The sequence below is a fragment of the Lontra canadensis genome, unplaced genomic scaffold, assembly GCF_010015895.1.
Source record: "Lontra canadensis isolate GAN:19392208 unplaced genomic scaffold, GSC_riverotter_1.0 scaffold29, whole genome shotgun sequence".
NCBI classification, from domain to species: domain Eukaryota; kingdom Metazoa; phylum Chordata; class Mammalia; order Carnivora; family Mustelidae; genus Lontra; species Lontra canadensis.
This window is the reverse complement of record NW_022631023.1, coordinates 16,722,554-16,734,314: the sequence shown is the minus strand read 5'-3', so window position 1 is coordinate 16,734,314 and position 11,761 is coordinate 16,722,554. Positions and strand designations below refer to the sequence as shown.

General features: G+C 35.1%; 1 non-coding gene across 1 annotated transcript; it reads right to left on the bottom strand.

Moving 5' to 3' along the window:
- Positions 1 to 236: 236 nt before the first annotated feature.
- On the bottom strand, positions 237 to 447 carry LOC116872440. The gene has a single exon (XR_004383645.1). It is a non-coding gene; the product is annotated as a small nucleolar RNA U3 (small nucleolar RNA).
- Between the last annotated feature and the right edge of the window lie 11,314 nt (positions 448 to 11,761).

Genomic DNA, 11,761 nt, shown 5'->3' with positions numbered 1-11,761 from the left:
CGTGAGGCCCTATGGGATGGTGGAACAGCAGAGTAAAAGGAATCCAGGGCAAGGGTGTAACCAGGAATGAAAATAAGTCCCTTAACCCAAATGACTTGCTCAAGATTGAAATATGAACAAGATATAAACTTCCATTAAGTTGAGCCCTAAATCTTTAGGTCTATTTTTACAGCAGTTATCCTGTAAAAAGCATCCTATCTTAACCCATGAAGCTTTTTTCCCCCTCCCCCCCAACCTCCACTGAGATGGTTTCCCTTCCTTTTTGCTCTTGCAAGGGAGGGAAGAGAGATCATCAATGGCAAAGGGCAGCTGTAGAAGCTACACCCAGAGCCAGCTTCATGCTCCGGAAGGGACACTGTACTTCCTCCATGGTTTCCGGGATTCTATATGTTCAGAGAAACTTCTCTAGTGACAAACTATAGAAGTGATCCCGAAAAGTATAGTCTTTTTCTTGCCACTTTTTATAAAAAATGCTAAATGATCATTTAAGTGTTTTCTAGATTGCAACTTTCATAATAGCAGGATTGGTGTGTTACTTGTCAAGTGCTGAGAAGCTATTGTGTCTGTCACTTTGGAAGTGCTTAAATGATTGATGAATCAAAGAAGCAAATCTCTTACAATAGACTAAAAAAGTGGTGTTCATTTTGTCTGACCCAGAAGCAAACTTATGACTCGTATGTCCTTAGCCGATGTCTAGCTTTTGTATTTCAACCCAACTAGAATGTTTCTCCAGTCGCTTCATGACAGAACATTCCCAGCTGTTTCAGTGCTGCAGAAAGCTCTGACAGCTTTCAGAGTAAGAGTCAATATTAGTTAATAATCCATCTGCAGTTGCAACTATTTCATTTCATCACACTGACAACTTATATTCTTCCTGTTCCCATTTCCTTTGGAACTGGTGTTGCTGAACATCAGTTATGCAGAGAGGCTCCAAGCTATGACTATAAATTCCTTTGAGTTACACACTATTCATTTCCACTCAACATGCTCTAATTAGCTCATAATAAATGCTCTCCAAATACTACACATCTTACATTTTTCATCAGAATTTGGTAGAAAGAAAGTACTACTCACCCTTCTGTTAACAAGCCATCTTTGGGCATCTTTCCACGAGACACATTTGATGCATTGTAGTTTATATCTCTCATTCGGCTCCATCAATGACCCAAGTTCTATCCTTCATTCTACAAGGGAATGTATTCAGAAGTGACGACGCTTCCATACAGGGAAGGCTGTGCGCACTGCACAAGGATTCTTAAGGCCTTCTGGTGTGAGAACATGAGTATGTGTGCATCCAATAATGCACAGATTATTTTCACATATTGTATTCTGAGGAATGTCCTGATCTCTGAATAAACCCTCTTGTTTTTGATGTTTTCATTTGCTTTCTGGATTTGTTTGAAGAAATTCTAACCATTATTTGTTTGTGTTCTGGAAAGAACCCTACTTCTACTGTAGTTGAAATAGTATATACACGAAGAATATGTATGTGTTTTAGTTTTATGTGGCATGTATGGGGGGTGTGTGTGTGTGTGTGTGTGTATGTATGTTTGTATGGGTGGGTGTATGTGTGTTTGGTCCTTTTGTATTGCGACAGTTTTTAAACAAATTTTGGTATAATCAGAGAATCTTAAAATTAGAAGAATGTTACTGTTCAAATAATTCAACCTCTCATTGTCAGAGGTTCTTGTGCAGATGTTGTTTAAAAAAATAAACGTATTTGGCTGATGAAAGGTGCTATAGCTAGTCCATCTTTGTTGTCATTGTTAAATAGAATGTCTGCTTTGCCTTGTTCCTCTATGATCATTGTCATACTGGTGCTTCTGTTTAAGAAAAAACATTAAAAAAAGTAAGTCATAATTTTTATAAACTATTTGGAATAGTTTTTCAATTTGAAATGAAGTTTTGGAATTCTATTCACAGAATTCTAGAAATTTATGTAACCAAGTTTGAGACTCTTGCTCAAGGATGTATCTATGTAGCTGTTAGTGTTCCTGACAGTACATCTCTGGATCTCAGAGTTCTAGGTCCAAAGTGTTAGAAGGGTGTTACAGAACGTATTAACATATCTGTGAAAGATTTATGAAATTATTTTAAAACATCTCAGGTGTTCTCAAATGTAGAAATCTAGAGGCTTTGTATTTAACCTTTCTTTTTCTTTTTTAGATTAAGATGACACAAATTAAATCATTAATTATTCTTTCCACTAATAGTTTTGGTAAACCCTTGGTTTGGGATATCATAATATAGGAAGAATAAAGGCAAAATATTTCTCAGGTGGTAGCAGCAGATTTACACTGACCTCAGCCAACCAAAGCTCTAACTTTTTGGATTGTGACCACAAATGTTATGGTTGATTAAACTTATTTTGAAGTCCTTTATATAGGGTCTATTTCACATATGTCAATTTTTATGCTAAAAACAAAAAATCCTCAGTGACAGAACTCTATGTCAAATTGTACAGCAGAGGTTGTAAAAAAAAAAAAAGTTGAATGTTAAATCCTAAATGCACATTCATTAGTCAGAATGATATTAAAATTTAGGGGCGCCTGGGTGGCCCAGTGGGTTAAAGCCTCTGCCTTTGGCTTAGGTCATGATCCCAGAGTCCTGGGATTGAGCCCCGAATTGGGCTCTCTGCTCAGCAGGGAGCCTGCTTCCTCCTCTCTCTCTCTCTCTGCCTTCCTCTCTGCCTACTTGTGATCTCTGTCTGCCAAATAAATAAATAAAATTAAAAAAAAGAATGATATTAAAATTTAAGGGATCATAAAACAACAAAAAAAAGATTTTAAATCTTCCAAAATAAGTGAAATGGCAGTACTTCATCCTTACTTCTCTTAATCCGTAAGGTTATGCTAGGATTGTGATAAGTGATAGAAGCTTGGTCTTAAAAGATGATCTGATTTGAATCGTTTGAGAGGCTTAAGACATGAGATTTCAGGGGACGAGAAACATCTTGGAAAAGGCTAAAATGGGGGTAAATCATGGCACTTGAGGTGTGCTCTGAGGAGGTAATCTAGGTATAAAACAATGAAAATCAAGACTAGAATGACAGCAGAGTGCAAAGGAAAAAAACCCTTGACTCCAGAGCACTGACAGGGCTTGAAGCTAGTTACTGACAGGGGACATGAACAATGATGAATCAAAGATGATAAGAAATTAACTTGGAAATTGAAAAATGAGTGCATCCCAAAGATCACATGGAATTTGATAAGATAGGGGTTTAAGCTTTAAGAAAGCAAACTAGAGTAAGTTGGATAATTCTGTGTCTAGCCAACAGTTATCTCTGATGAAATGTTGTGAAGATAAAGGAGAATTGCTCATCTCTCAATGTCAAAGTAAAATAAACACATTTGCTTCAAAATTACAAAAAACAACACTATTTTCAACATGTTATTGAAGGAGTCTTGACATTTTTTGGCAACTTGGGTGGATTTGTCAGTCTTAACTGTAGAGAATATTCTATGGTAAGTATGATTAGAATTCTAATGATTACCCTTGAAAATCAAGTAAAAGCAGGTTTTTGAGTATTATATTTTCACATAGCATAAATCTAAAATTTAAATTCTGCATAATTGTACTTCACAAAAATCCTTCCTGTTTATGTGACTAAATCTAGGAACAAAGATTCGAGGGTAAAAAATAAACAATAATTCTTATCTAGTCAGTTCTTCCCACTAGTAGATATTAAAAAAAAAAAAAAAAAAGCAAAAAAAAAAAAAACAAAAATCAAGCAAACACCTAATTGGCTGAGTTTGAGGGGTCTGCTTCCTCCATTTTTCATGTACTTTCAATTCTGTATTCAGTGATGTAAAAAAAGAAAATATGAGGGAAAAGAAAATTACTGGGTGCTGTTGTGCCTAAAAGATGATGTTCAACACAGTGACGAAAATATGTATGTGAACAGAAATTTTACGATTTAGGTCAATTACACATTTGGGAAGAGCAAATCCTGTTGAATATGGAGTACGTTGAAATGCTCATGTTATTTTTCACATGCTTTGGGTCTTTTTTAAGAGTTTTTTTCCCATTATTTAAAAACCCAGTGGGACTATAATGGAACTGGGAAATGTAATCCATATGTTTTGGAACCTATTACAATTAAGTCATCAAATCACCACTGAAAATATTTTGACCATTTAAAATATAAGGACTTTTTATAAATGTATATACGCCCACATAAGAAAATAATGCTAAACTCAAAGAATTTAGTTTCTGCTTAAGTATTTCACTTCCAAATACTTATTTTCACTTTAATATTGAATGGCATATTAATCAAATACATGATATTAGGATAGTAATATGTATTAAATAATTTTATTACTAATGTGCCATTAGTAATAACATATTAAATTGTAAAGAACAATTCACTATTAAGTAGGCAAAAACTTATTCAGTGTTCACATATTTATCATCAATTCATTATCTAAACATGTAAATATTCCTGCAAATAACTTTTCCCAAGAGCAAAACACTTTCAAGTGTACTCAGATCTGTTCTGCTGATGTCCTTGGAAAAAATAATCTTTTTTAGGTAAACAATAGAGTTTGATGTTTGGTGTCTTTGTTTATTGGATAAACTCTTCATTCTATCACATTTGAATATTACACCTGAAGTGTAATATTCCATGCTTTCATGAAAGTATATCTCAGAAAAATTGATTTTTCTTTTTTGTTGAGTAAGAACATCTTTTCCCATGTCCATGACTTGTTTCTGGCATTAAACAGGCTACTTAGAAAAATAAAGAAAGAAATATATATATAATATTATATATATATGTGTATATATATATATATATATATATATATATACACACATATATATATATAAAATGTTGTTGGAAGACTCCCCTACTTTGTAATTTGCGTTTGTCATGGGTTATCATTTCTGCTTTGCAGGTGAGGTCAGTTAAGCTTCATTCATTGAGTGAGTCATACCATGGGCTGGGTCTTTCCAGGGAGACCTCTTCCTTTGCTTAAATACCCTTGTGGGTATTGAAACTGTTTTTCACTTTTTCTTAAAAGAGCTTTTCTTTTTCTTAGCTAAGACTGAAAGAATTTTAACAAATATTTCTGACATTAGAGAGTATTTATTCAACGAACTCTAAATTTGAATGCTGCAGTAAATCACAAACCGAAAGAGTATAGCAGCATTTGTTTTTCCTAAAGAAACACATTGAGTTACCACAGCAGTAGGGAAACTTCGAGCATTTATGAAAATAAAACATGCAGGGTATTGTTAAAGAAACATTCTTTAAACATAGGTTATTCATTTATACAAAAACATTGGTAATTTTTTTATAAATATACCTTGCATTTGAAAGTTTTTAATTCCCATGAAACCTACATTTTTTACAATTCTTGTATATTAGAAGCATACAATGTAGATGAGTGTCACATATGATTTCTAAACTACTCTGTTATGTTAAGTTATGGTTTTCCTTGTGGAGGGCAAGGGCATCACTGTAACAACTACTGTTTGAGTGTGTAAACACACATGTACTGCTACTGGTATGTGGAGATAGAATGATCTGTTTGTAGAAACATAGAAGACAGCCATATGGTTTAGATTCTGGAATGTATATTATGAAAACACTTACAGTCCTACCCTGAACCTCCATGGAGAACAATCACACAGATGGGAGAGACTCATGAGCGTTATAGTTTAAAAGCTCTTTATGAGGGAACAAAAGGGCTGTGATAAACAAATAAAACAGAAACCTCCTCTCTTTACAGTTGTGAATATTGTATCCTGGAAGGGTTGTGATTATTGTGTCCTGGAAAAAGGAGCATAGACCTAGAGTTAACCAGTTATGGTTATGTGACAGTTACATGACAAATTATTCCACTTTACTGACTCTATGTTTCCCCATTTTTAAAAGACAAATCAGACTACTGAACTTTTATATACATTACATCAGAAGCTAATGACGTACTATATGGTGCCTAACATAACACAATAAAAAATAAAATAAATGAAATTTAAAAATTAAAAGATTTAGACAATTAAAATGCTTAGAAAGTTGTAGCATACAAAAATTGGTTGTACAGGTTTTAATTTCCCTTCCAATCACACTACCAGATATGAAATGTCCCTTTAAGTCATTATTTTTTTTATAAATGGACAATTAAAATCAAAGTGAAATAAAGGTTGTGTGCAAAGTGCATAGAAGCAATAGTTATCATAGTAATAGAAGCAATTATGTACTATGTTGTACAAAAGAGGCAAGAAGAGACACAGCTTTATTCATACTCAGGTAATATTAGAGCCATATAGTTTAGTACTGAAATGAATTTATCTTGTAAAAATATACGCCTGGGTGGCTCAGTGGGTTAAATCCTTTGCCTTCGGCTCAGGTCATGATCTCAGTGTCTTGGGATCGAGCCCCGCATCGGGCTCTCTGCTCAGCAGGGAGCCTGCTTCCGCCTCTCTCTCTCTGCCTGCCTCTCTGCCTACTTGTGATCTCTGTCTGTCAAATAAATAAATAAAATCTTTAAAAAAAATACGGGCAGAGATGTATCAAGGAACACACAGTGTGCTAGCTGACCATACTGTGTATGCTCTGAGTCAGGGCATAACTGGTTAAGCACACCAGGAGAGAGAATGTGAAAGGAAGCTTGACTCCATAAGTCTCTCCATTTGTAAGAACTGGGGTAAAGGGAACCTTAGTAAAATGTGTGTCAGAGGTTAGCTTCCTAGATGAGCAAGGTGCCTTATTGAAAGAGAAACTTCAGGAGCTGGAATCAGGCTTTTTTTTTTTTTTTTTTTCCTTGCTGAGAATGTCATATCCACTGAGCCATGTCTTCAGTCCTACCCAAGGAGAGTAGGAACTGAGTTTCCAGGGACCATTGGTAGTGTCTCTCTGCACCTGATTTTCCGGGAGGGGGGGGATGAAAGAAAGCAAGCAACCTTAATTGGGAGCCTACAATGAGCTGAAGGCTTGTAAATAATATTCCCTCTTACCTCAAAAGTACCCTTGACAGATAATGAAATATACAAAGAGAGTAAGTTAATCATCCAGATTGCCCAGCTGTTTGGCGTTCAAACTAAATTTTATTGGCTCTGAAACTATGACCTTAACACCTTCTAGCTCCTCAACAATTTATACATTTTAAAGTTCTAATTTAAGGAGAAACAAAAATATGATTCCATCTGTGGAAGGTGAACCAATAATAACTTATGTAGAAAGGAAAGCTTAAATATAAGCATTTGATAACTTGAAGGCAGTCATGGTGACTAGTAGTTATTGAAAGCTAACTAGGTATAAGACATTGTGCTAATTACCCTAAATGCACTGAGAACCAGGAATTCATACTAAAGGTTAAAGCTGTTTTTGGAGAAAAGCTGAGGAGGCCCCAAGAATCTTCCTGCTGAGAAACCAGAAAATACAAGAACCATCCTTGTCCCAGCCTTCAAGTGTCCAACAGAAAGAGGTGCCCCAGAATTCTCTAGGCTCATGGTGAAATCCCGACTTTCCCTACCCTCTAATGTTTCTGGTCTACAAAGATGTAGGCCTTGAGGCCTTCAAGATTTATATTTCCTGTTTTAGCCCATCCCTATTCTTCTTTATCTTCTAATATTTTCCCATTCTGTGACCATAATCTCTTGATTATTGAGACATTGTGTAATTGGTGTTTCTGCTTCTCTTCCTTTCCTTATGATGTTTTTTATGACTTAGTAACTTGGTCAGACTAAAACTATATTTCTAAGAATTCTTCTAGTAAGCTTCTGGGTAAGGGGTGTTGGGAGAGGTGGTCTCGTGTAGGGGGTCAGGACTGGAAGTAAGCAGCCAACATTGTGGCATTAGCACAACTCCTCCCAGTTATTCAATCAAACACCAATCTTGGTGCTGCTTTGCATGATTTTTACAGATTAATTAAAGCCCATAATCAGCTGATTTGAAATTAGAGAGGTTACCTTTGGGGCATCTAATTTAATCATTTGGAAAGTTATTAAAAGAGAATTTAGGCTTTCGGGGGGTGTGGGCGGGGCAAAAAGATCTCACTTTGTGGACAGCAAGTTCCAGCTCATATGTTCTAGCCCTTTTGTGGTCTTCCTTTCCTAACTGCCTATGGACAACAAGCCTACTGCCCATGGGCAGTAAACAACACATGATATTTTCTTCTTGACTGCCTGCCTTAATAACTTCACAACTGGTTAGTCAGGCCCCATGGTGTGTAAACCAATTCCTTCTAAGAATCCCATAATGCATGATATTGACTCTTGACTGAGATGCCTTCCTTAGATGATTCTTAACCCAGCAGCCAGAATGGTCTGAGAACCCAGTTTAGAACATACTACTCTCCTGCACAAGCCTTCTAAGAAATTTTCATCTTATTCAGATTAAAAGCCAAAATCCTGGCATTTTCTTATATAATTCTCCATGATTTTGTCTCTCATTGCTTCTGTGACTTATTTTCCTATCACTTTTTCTCTTACTCGTTCTTCTCCAGACACACTGGCCTCCTTGTTCTTTCTTGAACATTGGGTTCACTCCCTCCCATTTCAGGACCTCTGCAACTCATTATCTGTAGGGCTTATTCCATTTTTTCTTTACATCTTTACTCAAAAATCTACTCTTCATCCTCATTTGAAATTGAAATCCTAATTTCTGACACACCTTATGCCTATTCCCATTTTATTTTAATCCATAAAATTTAACATTATGCAACATGTTTTCTTATTTATTTCCTTATTATCAGTTCGTGTTCTCCAGAGAAATAGAACCAATAAGAGGTATATATATATATGTATGTATATATATACACATACATATATATATACACATACATACATATATGTATGTGTATATATATATGTGTGTGTGTGTGTGTGTATATATATATGTATATATATATATATATCCATCCTTCTACTCATCTATCTAAAGAGAGTTATTTAAGGAATTGGCTCATGTGATTATGAAGACTGGCAAGTCCAAAATCTACAAAGCTGGCCAGTGGGCTTCAGGACAAGGGAACAGCTGATGTTAAGTTTAAGTCCAAAGGCCATGGGCTGACATAATTCCTTCTTGCTAGGAAGATGTTAGTCTTTATTGTAGGAAGAACTTCAGCTGATTGAATGAAACAGTTTCACTGAAGGCCCACTGATTTAAATGCTAATCTCAAAGAAAAAATCTTGAAAGAACCTGGAGGTTGGGACAGGGAACATTACCTATAGAGGAGCAAAGATAAGAATTACATCATCGCTATTGGCATTTTATTAATAACAAAATGGAGACTCCAGAAAATTACATAATTTTTTGTTCATATCATTAATGCTATTTAAACAAATATGTTTTAGGAATTAGATCATAAAGGCACAGTCAAGTTCTTTCAATGTCAAATGTTTTTCTTTCTTGCCATATTCATATTGAGTTTAGCAATTGATCTATAGTAGGAAAAATACACATTTATCCTCAGAATAAATATCCTGTAAGATATTTTTGCCATTCTTGTCTTTTAAAACATTCAAATATTTGTGATGGACTATTATATAAACCAGCTTTCCCCATTGCTTTTAAGATCAAAGTTACTGTAGTTCTCTGTGACTTGATTTCTTCACTTGTGAAATGGGAGAAATTATCATTACCTTGTAGGGTTATCAGAATTATAAATTTCTTTGACCAGTGACTGGTGCAAAATGAGGAGCTGAAACTTCTTATCTCATCTGCTTTTTTTTTTTTTAAGATTTTATTTATTTATTAAAGAGAGAGAGAGAAAGAGCAGGGGAGGAGCAGAAGGGGAAGAACGGGGGGGGGAGGGGTGTGGAGATGGAGCTGAGGGCGATGGAGAGGGACAAGAAGACTCTTCCCTGATTATGGAGACCTACATGGGGCTCAATCTCAAGACCCTGAGATCATGACCTGAGACAGAACTAAGAGTCAGACACTCAACTTGCTGAGCCACCAGGTGCACCTATTGTTACTCTTCCTGTTCCTTTTATGTTTCCAGTCATCGCTCCTTTCCCTGGAATCCTTGGATTTTCTCTAGATCAAAAATTAGGGAGCAATTGAGATTTTAGGCTTGCAGAAAAAAACCCAACCAAACAAAACACCCAAAAAGTCAATGTAAAATAACATTGAAGATTCAACTTATTTGTGATTTCATGGGTTTCTTTTAAAGATTTTATTTATTTATTTACAGAGATCACAAGTATGCAGAAAGAGGGAGAAACAGGCTCCCTGCTGAGCAGAGAGCCCAATGTGGGGCTTGATACCAGGACCCTGAGATCATGACCTGAGCAGAAAGCAGAGGCTTAACCCTCTGAGCCGCCCAGGCACACCATGAATTTCTTTAAGAGAAAGGAGTAATGCCACTCTTTTTAGCAAGGCAGATTATCTCAGTGTTATGCCATTTATCATGCTTTTGCTTTTTATTTGAGCATATTTTTTATACCTACCAAATCTGAATGAACTGCAATTTAAACATTTTTAACTTGTTTTCTGCTGCTGCCAGTTTCAACCCCTTCTGAAAGATCCACAAGCGCTTGTATTTGAATGCTAAAATCCACATTTCTTTCAGAAAAGTTTTTAACATCTGTCCCTTCCCCCCCTTTTTTTTTTTCAAAATCCTTTTTACTTATTCCTCTCTTCTTTTTAAGCAGTTTTTCCCAGCCACTGAGATTCAGGCAACATTGTTAGGTGTGCCTTTGTGAGCTACCATGATGGCTGCCTTCTGTGTGGTAGCAGATATTACTGGAAGTACCTTAATCCTCATAAGGACTCCAAAGTGGGTACTATCACACAGACCATACGCAGATGGGAACTTCAAGTCTGTAAAGGGAATGCCTATTCCAAGATCACAGAGCTAACAAATGGTGTGTGACTATAATCCCAGAGGGCTAACTTCAGATATTGTATGCTTAAACTTTAATTATACTTATGAATATTAGTTTACTTACCCATATTTTCTTTTTTTGACAATTTTTATAAAGGAAGCTGAGGGGAAGCCATTAGTTACGATAAGAAAAATTAATAGGAATGCATCCAACATTCTTCTTGAAGGAGCTATGCTAACAGTAAGTGGACTTAATTTTATATATATGGGTCTAACTGAAATGCAACTATAATTTCTATAACAAAATTTTAAACTTTTAACCAGTATTGTTGGATAAATGTAAAAGATTTACAAGGAAAAACAGTCCCATTATTATTTCATTAATAATCTTATTTATTTAGCAATATGGAGAATTATATTTCAATCATTAATTTAACCTTATAATTAAAACTTTTGAGAGATTTTATAAATGATTTCTTAAGAGATTAACAAAACTATTGTCAATCCATACAAATTAATTAAAAATCTTCTCTTGAGTTTGTCCTTTTCTTAATATATAGTATTTCTTTTTACACATGGCTTGTTTTAACTAGTATGTGCATTCATTAACAAATGAATTTATGTACAAGGAATTACATAATTAGCATGAATTCTACTTGTGGCCTTAGCATCCTTGTACAGCCCAATCTGCCTGGCCAGTTGCTCATTACTTTCAATGGCAGATGTACATTTATCCACAGTGTAGGCTATCAAAATTTTATTTGAAAAATAATGCACTAGTTAACATTTAAGAGAGCTCTGTTCTTACGGCAGTTTTTAACTATATTTATTGAAGCAATAATTCAGACTATTCCAAATTGAAATTTTCTATAGAATATTTGATATTAAATGACTGTAATATTTAGCATGCCTTGTTTATGAGTATAATGATTGTGTTAGTAATTATATAGTTAGGTAGATTATTTAACATTAAATCGTCTTTTCAT